Consider the following 15,268-nt stretch of genomic DNA (forward strand, 5'->3'; position numbering starts at 1 on the left):
AAGATGGGTACAAACTGAGCAACCATTGCAAGGACGTGATTAACCAGGTAAAGTCTTAACCTGCTGTGATGTTTCCATCCTTCCTGCGATTTTAGCTGACGCTCTGAGTTGCAGTATTAGGTTGGATGTCTTTGGAATTTACGGGCTGAATGTCCTTCTCGCTCAGTCACTGATGCTGCGACATACTAGGCAAGTCACCGATGCTGCAGCGTACTAAGCTCGTGCATTGACATGCTAATCTCTCACAATACAATAGCCATTTCCACAGCCTCAGGCAGACCATCTCGAGCTCTGTCCTCTTACCCTGAGGCTGCACGCATCTGAGGACTACATAGGAACTTGTTTCTGTAGCTTTTGCTCTCACTTGAAGACGGTCACTTGTGTCGCGATCGAAACGTCGTGATCTATTAATTTTCTATCTACGTAACTTTACCGACAGAATCAAAGAGTATGGATTCCTGCAGTCACGAAAGCTTCAAATCAACATAGAGTCAAAGACTGACTCAGAGACCCAAACACTCACACAGAGACACATAGACTAACATTGAGACCCATAGACTGACACAAAGATTAAAAGATTCATAGTGACCCAGAAACTCAAACAGAATTTTTTTTTTTTACTCACACAGAGACCCATTGATTCACGCAGAATTTTAGACTCATGCACAGTCCAATTGACTCACACATAGACTAATAGATTCACACAGAGAACCATATATTTACACAGAGAACGATATACTCACACAGAGACCCATAGACTGACACATAAACCCATAGACACACGTAAAGGCACAGACTCCCACAGAGACATATATATTCAAGCAGATACCCATAGGTTCAAACAGATACCCATTGATTCACACAGATACCTATAGACTCAAACGGAGACCGATAGACTCACACATAGACATATAGACGCACATAGAGACCCATGTCCTCACACAGAGACCCGTAGACTCACACAGAAACACATACACTCAACGAGAGACCTATCGGCTCACTAAACAGAGACCATTCGACTCATGGAGATACTCATAGGCTCAAACAGAAAACCACAGACTCGCACAGAGACCCATAGACTCATACAGAGACTAATAGATTCATACAGAGGACCATATATTTACACAGAGAACGATATACTCACACAGAGACCCATAGACTGACACATAGACTCATAGACACACGTAAAGATGCATAGACTCACACAGAGACACATCTATTCAAGCAGATACCCATAGGTTCAAACAGATACCCATTGATTCACACAGATAGCTATAGACTCAAACCGAGACCGATAGACTCACACATATACACAGACGCACATAGAGACCCATATCCTCACACAGAGACCCGTAGACTCACAAAGAAACATACACTCAAAGAGAGACCCATTGACTCACTAAACAGAGACCATTCGACTCATGGAGATACTCATAGGCTCGCACAGAGAACCATAGACTCACACAGAGACCCATAGACTCATAAAGAGACCCAAAGACTTACACAAAGACGCGTATACTCATACAGAGACGGGTAGACTCAGACAGAAATACATTAGACTCACACAGAGACCTATAAACGCATGTAAAGGCAAATAGACTTACACAAAGACCCATAGACTCACACATAGGCCCATTAAGTCACAAGAAGATGCATACAACTCACACAGAGACCATTAGACTCACACAGAGACCTATGGAATCATACAGAGACTCATAGACTCACACAGAGTCACATAGACTCACACAGATACCCATCGATTTACCAAATGTAGAACCTTAGGATCAATCAGAGACCCCTTATGCTAAAAAATGAACCATAGAGTCGTACAGAGTCCCATAGACTAACAAAGAGACCCATAGACTCACACATAGAATCATTGAATCACAAAAGGACCCATAGGCTCGCACAGAGACCCTTAGACTAACACAGAGACCTACAAAGTCACACAAAGACCCATACACATCACACAGAGACTCAATAGACACACATAGACTCCTAGACTCACACAAAGATCTTTAGAAATCCATAGACTTACACAGAGACATATATACTCATACATAGACACATACATTTACACAGAGACCCACTAACTCATACAGATGTAATAGTGTTCCAGAAGACTTGGACGCCGGGGTTGGAGGCACACGTATTTATTCCGTGTCGGTACAGCACAACACTGACATACAACACTGGAGGGGGTATCGGCCCCCTCACCCGTCTAACTGGGGATACACTCTCTAGCTACGCCTAGCCTACCTCTGGGTCCTCCACTAACGGGCTAGGGGAGGCTAGCTAGCCCGACACTGGTAAGTCGGGCTCACGGTACCCGGAGTCCTAGACCAGCTCTTACAAGAGCACCAGCTCTGGCTCTCGGGACCACGCCGCTGGCTCGATCCTGTTCGGCCCTGATAAGGGCGGCGATCCAGGGGAGTCCAGGGCTCTGTCTACGACGATCTTCAGTCTTCACTGGTTAGCTTCAACATCTCTCCCTGAGCCCTCCGGCTCATCCCCTTTTATACCAAAACCCCCGCTGAGGGGTGGGGCCCCGGGGGATCCCAGCTCCGAGTCAGCCCCCCAGGCTGCCCGATGCGGACGTCGCTGGGAGCACCTTCCCGTGCACCGACATAGCCACGCCCACTGTGTTTCTTTCCCATCTGATCCCATTGTATAACAGCCCCTCCGTAACACCCCTACACAGAGACCCATAGGCTGACGCAGTGACACGTAGTCTCACACACATACCTCAATCAAAATCCACCCGCTGAGTGGACAGCAGAGCCACAACTAATCAGACATAAAACAAATTTAACCACTAAATGGATGATAGCAGAAAAGTGTATGATAGGAGATACAGATACAATCACCATCATCAAAACTCTGCCCACAAAGTGGACTGCAGAGCCAAAGCCAATCAGACATCAATAAAATTCGGTCCACTGAGTAGATGATACCAGAGCCACAGGCAATCAATATCAATCACACTCTGACACACCGTGTGTAAAGATATTGCAACTACTGTACTGTTGAGAAGGCGAGCACATAGATTTCGGATTAACCGGAAAAAAGTTTTCGTTTGGTTTAAGCACCGTGTGTGACATAAATCATTGAAAAAAATAACAACGTACATAACTGGATCTTTACATTATTAATTCGGGCTCAAAGGGACATCCCACAAATTATTAACTCACCTCAAAATCTCAAGCGAGTGTCAAGAAATGAACGTCAGAGGCTTAATTCGTTACAATGTCATCGAAAGTCACACTGCCCTTTCTCACCCAGGACAACGTCTTTTAAACTATTCACACAACGAATTTTAAAACATGAATATACTAACACCATATTGAACACATGACGTTACAATCAACGTGGTTAATCGATGCATTAATTAATATTCCATGTAACAATGGGAATCGTCGGCAAGCGAACACAGTGGGCTCTATTGAGGCACTGCACTACACTATACAATATACTACACTATACACTACACGACCATACACTAAGCAACTATACACTACACTACTATACACTACAATACAATACACTACACTGGACACTACACTGCTATGCTCTACATGATTATACACTACTATTCACTACACTATACACTACACACTACACTACTATATACACTACAATACACTACACGACTATACCCTACACTACGCTCTACACTACACCACTATCCACTACATTACTATACACTAAACTAAACACTATACACTACACTCTACTCTACATTACAATACACGACACTATGAGACATTCTACTTCACTGATATAAACTAAACTCCTATACACCACAATATCCACTACATTATCCACTACACCTCTATACACTACACTATACACTACATTATACACTACACTGTATACTACGATACACTATAATACTATACACTATTCTACACTGCAATGATATATACTACACTATTATACACCACACGATACACTACTATATACTTCACTATACACTACACTACTATATACTGCAGTGTATACTACAATATACACTACACTATACACTACACTGTATACTACACTATACATTACACTGCTATACACTACAGTATACAATACACTATATACTAATCTACCATTAACGACACTATTTTCTACACTACCATAAACTACACTATACACTACACGATACACTACACTAGTCACTGCACTACTATACACTCTTCACTGCACTACTGTACACTATTCTATACACTATACTATAGACTACACTATAACTACACTACTATATACTGCACTATCAACTACACTATACACTACAATTATCCACTAAGGTGATGAAGTTATGTTTTTATTAACGACCTGGTTATCACAAATCATAGCAACTCAACAAAGTGGACATTCACAGCAGCAGCCAGAAACTCTACAGACTCATAGAAACCCACAGAGACCGACAGAGACCAGTAGAAACCCAACCTCATAGAGACCAATATAAACCCAGCCTCATAGGTACCCCATAAAGACCCACAGAGACCAATAGAGACCCATACTCAGAGACCCATAAAGACCCACAGATACCTATAGAGTCCCATAGAGCCCATCCTAATATATAATGGTACAGACCTGCATACATCCATATTCATGGAGACTCAACTAGCCTGGCACAGTAGTCAACCTGTAAAAAGAGCCATGTATGGCTCACGTGGCGATCGGCTTGCCGGTCCCGCTTTGTAGCCAATGAGGGGAGAGCCCGGGAGCATGGCCTCGGCGTGATCACGGCATGTTAGCTAAGGTGATTGGCTTGGCCGATCTTGGCCTCAGCTAATGGGAAGCCGGATCAGAGGCGTGGTCCCGGAAATTGACGGGGAGTGATCTGGAGCGGTCAACGCTGACTACTGAGGATTGGCTTAGGAGTACCACGTGACCCAGGGGTTAAGAGGGGGGAGAGACGGAGGAGTCGGGAGCAGACCTGGGAACGAAGAGAGCAGGAGCCACGCGCGTACGGGGCTCTGGGTGCCACGTGCGCGGAGGGGACTTAGCTGGTTCTCTGCCCGCTTCCCGTTGCCTGTCAGCAACGGGGAGTGTGTGTAACTGTGGAAGTGGAAAACAAAGGACTGATTCCAGAAGCCGTCTCGAGAAGGTTTATTACAAACCCATAGACACCTGCAGAGACTGTCCTGTGACCTCCTCCTCATGGACCTAGCCTGGCACAACAGTACAACCCATGGCACTTGCAGGGTCTGTCCCGTGACCTCCTCCTCATGCACCTAGCCTGGCACAGCAGTCAACCCATCGACAACTGCAGGGTCTGTCACGTGACCTCATGCACCTTGCCTGGCACAGCAGCACAACCCATGTCACCTGTAGGCTCTGTCACGTGACCTCACTGAGCTGTGTAGCTCTTTGTTCAGAAGCGGCCTGGCCTATCACAACTTGATAGCAGCTCCACCACGTGGCTGACGCCATCATCATCGTCACCGTGTGGACATTGATAGCAGCAGCTAGACACTCTAAACGCGTGGATCTACAGACGCATAGAGACCCATAGAGACCCACAGAGTCGCATAGCGACCCACAGAGACCCATATAGACCCACATAGACGCATAGAGACCCATAGCGACTCATATAGACCCATAGAGACCCACAAAGATGCATACAGACCCATGGAGACTCATATAGACCTATAGAGACCAATAGAGACCCACCGATACCCATACTCATAGGGGAGACCGGTACTTATAGAGACCCATACTAAAACTAAGCTACGTTTATAAATGCGTGGCAGCGTTAATTCTAAATGTGGAGTGGAAAAAACGGAGGAGGAGCCGGAGACAAATCCACGCGGTGACCACCACGGGGAGAGAGACGCCGACTCTAACATAGATAGCAGCAGCAGCAGGCATCGTCTGGGTCTGGGATCGAACCCACCACCTACGTACCAGGTGAGGTAGTCAACATCTCCTAGCCAGCGTGGGCGTCAGGGTTCGATCCCTGGCCCTAACGCCCAGGTGCATTAGGGGGATCTTAACTAACTCGCCTGGTGTGCAGGAAGTTGTGGGTTCGATCACAACCCTAACGCCACCGTGGCTAGGATATGTTAACAACCTCGTTCCTGGTATGCAGGTCATGGGTTCAATCTCCGATCCTGGTGCCCGCTTCATATTTGGAGTCTGTATGCCTCTTCCTCCTCTCCGTAGTCGCGTTTTTTTGATCCGGGTCCTGTGCTTTGTTCCCTTCCACATTTAGAATCAACATCACGCGTTTATAAACATGGCTTAGTTATAGTGTGGGTCTCTATGAGTATGGGTCTAGGTGCGTCTATATGAGTCTCTATGGGTGTCTATGGGTTTATATGGGTCTATATGAGTCTCTATGGGTTTATATGGGTCTCTATGGGTCTCTATGGGTCTCCATGGGTCTCCATGGGTCTATGTGAGGTCGCTATGAGTCTGTAGAAACACGCGTTTAGAGTGTCTGGCTGCTGCTGTTGTGAGTGTCCACGTGATGATGACATCAGCCACGTGATGGAGCTGCTATCAAGTTGTGATGGGCCAGGTCGCTTCTGCAAAAATAGCCACACAGAGTCTCAGTGGGGCCTTACAGCTGGTAACATAAACACAGCTTAGCTTTAGTATGGGTCTCTACGAGTATGAGTCTATGAGTATGAGTCTATGAGTATTGGTTACCGTGGGTTGGTATGAGTCTCTGTGAGTATGGATGTCTGGGGGTTAATATGGGTGTCTGTGGGTCTATCTGGATATCTGTGGGTCGATGTGGGTCTATATGGGTCTATCTGTGTCTACAGTGAGAGAAAAAAGTATTTGATCCCCTGCTGATTTTGTACGTTTGCCCACTGACAAAGAAACGATCAGTCTATAATTTTAATGGCAGGTTTATTTGAACAGTGAGAGACAGAATAACAACACAAAAATCCAGAAAAACGCATGTCAAAAATGTTATAAATTAATTTGAATTTTAATGAGGGTGGCCAGCACCACCACTCCGGGTCGCCTTTGTCTCCCCTCTGTGGCGATGTTTACTGCACAATGCTACACCAGGTAACTCATTTGAGGCTGAGTCGACCTAGGGGGAAGACCCAGGTACAGGTTCACATAACCGCTATCACTGGTTTTGGTTTCCGTGAGCGGGAATCGAACTCGGGTCTATGAGCTGATGCTGGAACAGTGCTTTGGTAATTAGAAGCCCATGGGCTGCACAGAAGCCAAGCAGCCTCCTACCGTTGGTATTGAGCTGATCTGGCCCATGGCTTCCAATCACTCCAGACTAGGTGCCAGCATCATGACCAACTCGGGCATTGAAGTTACCCAACAAGATGACTCTATCCCGAGAGGCCACAATAGCCAGCACCTGTGACACGAGGTCATCGAAGGCACCTGACTCACCGGCCTTGCCTGCATCTAACCACTGATGTTCATTTTCGGTGGGGCCAGAAGTAACCACGACCACCACTCCTCGCCACTGGATGATGGGAAGGTGAGGCTACAGTGGCCTAGGGCTTCCAGCTTCCCACACCTCACTGCCACGCTCCCACGCCCTCTTCATTATTTTGGTGGCAGGAGACACAGCCAGTCCACCGGACCTCCTGAATACCGCAAAGATCCAAGCGGTTCCATTCCAGCTCCCGACAGAGGAGTAGCAGCCTCTCCTCCACAGTGAGCGTTCGAACATTCCACGTAGCCACCCGCAGTGTCTTTTTTCTTTTTCTGGAGAAACCCCAAGGATAAGGATTCAATGTTCTGGCTCCTAAAAAATTGGGTTTGGCCAGGAGATGTCATGGACGCCTGTTTCCCAGGGGCCTCCGGCACAAGCGTAATTAGATTTTGATTCCGTGGTATCGTGGTAATTTATTTGAAGGTGGAGGGGTTACCAGCCCCTCGCACCTGTCCAGAGCCCTCATTTGGCTGCTGTGGTGGCTACAAACGCCATGAGGGGAAAGGCCAATCGGAATTGGCACTCACCCCACGGCACTGCCCACCACAGCGTTGCCGTCCGACACCAACGAGGAGCCAGCTCACAAACACATAACACTACACCACACACACCACACTACACCACACACCACACTACAACACACACACAACACACCACAACACACACACAACACACCACACACACCATACACAACACACCACACGACACCACACACAACACACACCACTCACACTACACCCCAAACACACCACACTACACCAAACACAACACACCACACACACCACACTACATCACACACCACCCACTACACACCACACACAACATACACCAAGCTCTCCTGTCGAACTGAGGAGTGTAAAACTTTAGAGGAATAACAAAAAAAATAATTAACTATGGGAACAAAATAGGCCATGCAAGTATCGGTCATTAAATCAGCGGTTCCAGCCACCTACACGTGGAAAGATGTGGTGTGCGTGGCTGGAGATAAGAGAGGGCGATTTCGGAGTTGGTTTAAGCATTTTTATACATATCAAGAGATGTGAAGGCAATGGCGTGCGAAGACAGAGCTGGTCGTGACGCCACTGGTTACTCACTCAGACACCCATCCGATTACCAACTCAGTCACTCACTCACCCTACCAATCACCCACTCACCAATTTAGTCACTTAGTTAGCTACTCACACACCCACTCAATCACCCACCCACCAACTTACCCAATAACTCACCTACCAACCCACTCACTCACCCATTCACCTTCTCAGTAACCCACCCACACACTGACTCAGTCAGTCACTCAGCCACCCACTCAATCACCAACTCAGTCACTCATTCAGCCAACCACTCACCCACTCAGTCAGTCACCCACACATTCACTAACTCAGTCACTCACTCAGCTACCCACCCAATCACCAACTCAGTCATTCACTCACCCACTCACCAATTTAGTCACCCAGCCACTCACCCGCACACCCACTCACTCACCCACTCACTCACCCACTCAGTCAAATCACTCACTCACCCACTAACCCACTGCCCCACTAACCGACTCACCCACTCAGTCACTGAAACACTCACCCACCAATTCACCCACTCACTCACCCACTCACTCACCCGCACATTCACCCACCCACTCACCTACCCACTCAGACGCAACCTGGCCACAAATAATATCTCGTGGAAATATATATATAGCAGCAGCCAAATAATCTAAGAGCATGTTTTTACAGATTCATAGAGACCCATAGACCGACAGAGACACATAGAGACCAATAGAGACCCATACAGACCCATTCTCATGAAGACCCTCACTAAAACTGAACTATGTTCATCTTACCAGGTAAGGCCACACTGAGCTATGTCGCTGTTTGTCAGAGCGACCAGGCCATTAGAGATGATAGCAGCTCAATCAAGTGGCTGAAGTCATCATCATCACCCACTCAGTCACTCACTGAGTTACCCACTCACCCACCCACTCACCCACATACTCACCAACCCACTCACTGACTCATCCACCCACTCGGTCACTCACTCACCCATTCAGTCACTCACCGACCCACTAACCTACTGACCCACTCACCCACTTAGTCACTTGCTCACCCACAAACTCAACCATTCAGTCACCCACTCACACACCCACTCAATCACGCAGTCACCAACCCACTCACCCACCCAGTCATTCACTCACCATCTCACTCATCCATCAAGTCACCCACTCACTCGCCCTAACTCACCCACCCACCCAGTCACCCACTCACTCTCTCAGTTACACACTCACCCACCGACTCACCCACTCAGTAACTTACTCACCATCCCACTCACCCACTCAGTCACTCACTCACCCACTCAGTCCCTCTCTCACTCAATCACCAACTCACTCACCAACCCACCCTCCCTCCCATTTACCCACCCATTCAGTTAATCATTCACCCACCCATTCACCCACGCACTCACCTACTAACCCACTCACTCCAATGAGTACCTGGTGCGGTTCCCAGCAGGCGGGAAGGGGATTCTGTGCCGCATCTGTCGGTACAACAGCGGCCACCACCCCCCCTACTCACCACCCCCTGGAGTGAGCGGTGGCAACGCACAGGTCGAACGGAACGCCTCTGCCGCTTGCGACGGAGGGGCGATCGGTGTTGGGTGTTCGATCGTTGTTTTTGTCAACTTCTCCTTTTGAGATTATCGTCTCTATCTTTATTTAATCTCTCTCTCTAGTCAAATTTTGACTTAAAACCTTCGTGACTGCAGGAATTCATATTCTTGGTTCTTTTGGTAAAGTCACGCAGAGAGGTTAAAAAAAATGACGCAAAAACTACGACGTCTCGATCGCTCGTCATCAGGTGGAGAAAAAAAGAGATGACAACTTGCATTGCAATCGAAATGTCGACGTTTTTTGCGTAAAAGTTTTGTTTTGAACCTCTCTACGTGACTTTACCGATAGACCCAAATAATTAGCTCTCTCTCGACCCAAATAATTATCTCTCTCTGTTGTCGCTTGGACCCTGGAACTCCGCGTTTGTGTCCTGCGTCATTGGTGGGCGTGGGGATCCTCGGTTGGAGAATGCGCGTCGTCGATTTGGAATTGTCATCGCTGTGGTTGTCGTTGTTGGCTGTTGTTTGTTTGTTGTTTATTGGTTGTTTGTTTGTTGTTACCTTGTTCCGCCGGTGCGAGTGGCGGTAGAGCGACCAGCAGCAGCATCAGCCGGGCAGAAGCCATCGCGATCTGGGCTCGGTCCCCCATCGCCTCTCACTCTCCTCTCTCTCTACTCACTCACTGAGGATACACACAGACGGGGAGGAGGAGCGCGGAGCTAGAGGGAAAGAGGGCGGGGCGAGTGATTGAGAGGGGCGGGGCTGGTGATGAAAGGGGGCGGGGCCAGCGGCTGAGAGGGGCGGGGCATGGAGAGTGGTTATGCTCGTTGTTGGAATTACTGGCGAAACGTCACGGCTACTCCAATTGTAAATGTTGTGGTTGACTAGTAACGAACATGGCATGTTCGGTTTCGGTGACAAACCTCACTAATCGGCTGTGTCAGGTGGGGGCGGGTTTAACGGAACGTTTATATTTACTCAATCTAACCCTCAAAAACCTCTGTTATGGATTCTTGGAAATGTTGCATGTACAAGTCATGCACGGTGCTTAACAGGAACAAATATGCTGCTCCGTTAAATCCGAAACCCACGCGATCACCCCTACAGTACTGTAGTTGCAATATCTGTACACACAGTGAGTGGTCACGTTTGTTTGATGTTGATTGGATGCTGTCCACTTGGTGGGTGGAGTCTTCCATGCAGGAAAGTGTTATTCTCACTGAGTACCCACATTGATTTGATGATTGTGAGTATTCTTTCTCAATTTTCTAAACTTGAACAAAATCTATACCTTTGTAGTGACGCCGACACACATTGGTATGTTACTCAGAGCCATTACCGCGGACACAGCACTATATTATCTTAATGAGATTTAAATAGCGCCTTTATCAATGTGCTTTAGAGCGATTATGAAGATTGTACATAGCGTAACAATAATTTGAAATAAATCATTGGGTTATTGTCCACGGTGTAGTTTTTATGCAGCAAAGCAAAATCGATTGCTAAAGAGGGGTTTTGGATAGGCCTGGTCGTAGTTGGGGGTGCAACAGAAATCTTGGAGGGGCTGAGAGGTGATCAGTCAAATTTGCATTGGGAAGACGAAGGGGGGGGGGGGGGCTGAGAGGGGCCTGTAGCCAGGAGGGAGAATTGTGTCCACGGCGATGGAGTCACCAGCACCGCCCACGACGTCCATGCGGCATCCTAGCCCGGGGCTTGGTTCTTGATGCTTCAACTTCGTCTTCTCTACAAACCTTCCCCCTCCCCCCCTTGTGCTGTCCCCTTTCATATTTCCCGAGCCGCCCTCCCCCCCTCCTCTCCCTCTGGAAGCTTCGCTCGCCCCGCTCCCTTCGACCAATCAACGTCCTCCTCCAAGCAACAGTCGTCAACCGGCACCCCCTACAGACGACCCTCGCTTCCCGCCTTCTACGTTTGAATCTCTCCTCCAATCGCTTTGAATCTCCACTGATCCTGATCCATCGTCGTCCTCCTCCAACCGACGGTCGTCAAACGTCGACTCCTCATGTGACTCATAATAGTAAGGTTTGTCATGTAAACACAACATTGTGGATTTCAAAAATCACCAAATTTGTGGGTTTGGTCTCCAACACACCAGTGTGATGACGGAGACTTGTGTTGCCTCCGAAACGTCGTGATCTTTATTTTTATTTTATTATTTTTATTAATTTTTACCTACGTGACTTTACCGAAAACACCTAAGAATATGATTCCTTGCAGTCACGAAAGCTTCAAGTCTAGAATTGCTGTACTAGTGTTGAGGTGCAATTTATAACTCCGAGGCAGGTTTCTGTTAGGAGCTCACGTCACGTTTATTTAATGGCTTACGCCAAGTTGTTCAAGGCTTACGCCAGGTGGATAAGGCTTACGCCGAACAAGCACCCCCCTAGCCAATAACTCCCCCAGGGGACAGGGTACTGGGATCCCTACACCCCGGCTAACTCGCATCTCCACCCTGCCCCGGCCCGGGACCATCCCCAACCTCGGCCGGTTGGGCGGAGGAGGCTCCCCTAGCCTCGTGTGAGGATCAACTCCCCGAGTCCCCACTCCTACCCCCGACGAACCCCGGTTCCATCCCGGGTCGCCCTTTAAATACCCCCCTGGGGGCATGACGTCATCGTCCTCCACGGCCAGCCTGACGTCACGTCCCACGACGCCACTCTCTCCGAGGGCGCACGTGACGTGTGTCACCCACTACACCTCTACGCTAGTAATGAATTGGCACGTTCTGTTTACGTTACAAACCTTACTAATTGGCTGTGTCGGATGATGGCGGGTTAAATGACACATTTATTTATTTATACAATCTAACCCAAAAAATCCTGCATTATGGATGATATTGGTTCGCGAAAGCCTCCTACCAGGTGTTAAACGTTCAAGTCACTGCTGGATGAGGGCCTCCCCATGCCGTGAGGGGGTCGTGGGGGTTGTTTGACCATACTTCACCACTCGGGGGGGGGGAGCAGAAACGTGGCAGCATTAGCGCGGCGCAACAATACACGCACCCTCCTCGACTTGCGAACATGATTCGTCCCTGAGATGCTTTCGTACATCGAATAGTTCGTTAGCTTGTACGTGAGTGAGGTTGTTCGTAAGGCTGTGGATGCTGCTGCGCTGCCCCCTGCTGCTGACAACGTGGCCCTGAACAGTTTTTTTTTTAAATAAATACTCTGAATTGTAGAAATACCAGAGAAGTTACGTTATCCGTCATCAATGGGGAATGGAGGGTGCTGGGTAATCAAATGTGCCGGTTATCTGAGAGTTATATTTACGGCTCACCAATGTAATTTTGAAGAAAAAACAAAGCCTACATTTTTACTATGATGCTAGAAATTACGCACTATTTTACACAGGTACGGGAGGCCTTTGACTTGTTAACGGTTTCCATTCATGAGGCCCGTTCGTAAGTCGAACTGCTCATAAGCCGGAACACAACATGCAATTTAAATACACGTACAGACAGGGGTATTAAATGTTTTTGTAATTTAACAAAAAAAATGAACATTGTTATCTAATAATTAAGACGAAATAATGTACATTTATTTGTGATGCTGTAATAAATACCGTATAGTAAATGCAACATAATATTAATTAACATGACTAAAATAAAATAAATGTTTAAAAAAATTATCGATTGAGAGTCGAAATGGCGTCGCCAGGTTGGTAACGCAGCACGCTAACCGTTGCAATACCGCTCCCCAAACATACACACACACATACGCACATACGTACACACATACACACACACATACACACGTGTGCAACAACAACAACCGCTATTCGCCACTAAATGGCGGTGACATCACCATGACGCTTGTGCCAGGCCATGTGCATCTTGAGGCCACATGAAGTGTCGAACGCCCGCCAGCAGGAGGTCACGGGGCAGACCCAGGTGCCACGGGTCGACTGACTGAGATGACTGGCTGATGCACCACCTGTGCCCTCTACTGTGCCAACTTGCTGTGCTTTAGTCACCCGGTGCTCCGCTCGTTGTTGTGAGCATCGCTCATCCGCGCTCCGTTGTTGTTGGAGGGCGACTGCCTCCAACTGCCCAGTAGCAGGGTCTTTCACGAGGCTCCTGCACAGAGGCCGATCTTTACACCACTGGTACCAGTCATCGGCAAGTCCAGTCAGCTCCACATCCTCCTGTACCACATCACTCCATCTCTTCTCTAGCCCGTGCCGCACCCGTTTAGCCCTCTCGATCCGGCCGAACAAAAGCTGTTAAGGCATGCGGTGGCTGGGCATGCGGGCTACATGGCCCAGCCAACGCAGCCTCTCCTGCCAGAGGAGCTCACCGATGGGACTTTGCCCACATCTTTCAAAGATTTGTGAGCTCCTCACACAATCCAGCCTGGTTAAAGCAAGGATGGATCGTAGGCAGGCCAGCCTAAATGTTTCCAACCGGTGATGATGTTCCATTCGGGGGGTCCACGTTTCGCAAGAGCAGAGAAGGGAGAGTATCCATCACAGGGGTATGGAGGTGGCATCGCTTCTTTTTGCAGATGACGTTGTCCGCTTTGCCCCGTCAGTCTGTGATCTCTAGCATGCACTTGAATGGTTGTATGTCGAGTGTAAAGCAGCTGGGATGAGGATCAGTACCTCCAAATCTGGGTCATAGTTCACTCCCGGGAGACAGTGCTTTGGTCTCTCCAGGTGAGAGGGGAACAGCTGCCCTTAGTGGAGAAGTTTAAGTACCTCGGGGGCTCTTTCACGAGTGATGGTGAGTGGGAGCGTGATAGCGGCCGGCAGATTGGTGCGGCGCCCGCAGTGTTGCGGGCACTGTACAAAGCTCGTGGTTTACAGGTCGATCTACATTCACACCCTCACCTATGGTCATGAGTAAGTAAGTAAGAAGTAAGTAAGAACATTTGATATTGCGCAGTCTTATTAGTCCAGTCCATCAGGAATGCGCATTGCTCACACGTTGAAGTAGGTTCTCTGAAACAACACTGTTTTGTGTCTGTTGCGGAACTGGCTTAGATTTAGGGATGGATCTGGAACATCATCCTTGGGTAATAGGTTTCTCCGCAGGGTTGCCAGGTTAACTATCCGTGATCGGGTGAAGAGCTTGCTAATCGGGGAGAGCCTCAGAGTCAAGTTGCTGCTCCTCTGAATTGAGAGGAGCCAGTTGAGGTGGTTCGGGCACCTGGTTAGGATGCCCTCCGATAGTCTCCTTCTGGTACTCTACCGGGCACGTCCCACATGGCGAAGACCCCGGGGGCATCCCCAGACACGCTAGCC

Source organism: Lethenteron reissneri, unplaced genomic scaffold (genome assembly GCF_015708825.2).
Source record: "Lethenteron reissneri isolate LAM-NWPU_2019-01 unplaced genomic scaffold, ASM1570882v1 scaffold_216, whole genome shotgun sequence".
NCBI lineage: Eukaryota > Metazoa > Chordata > Hyperoartia > Petromyzontiformes > Petromyzontidae > Lethenteron > Lethenteron reissneri.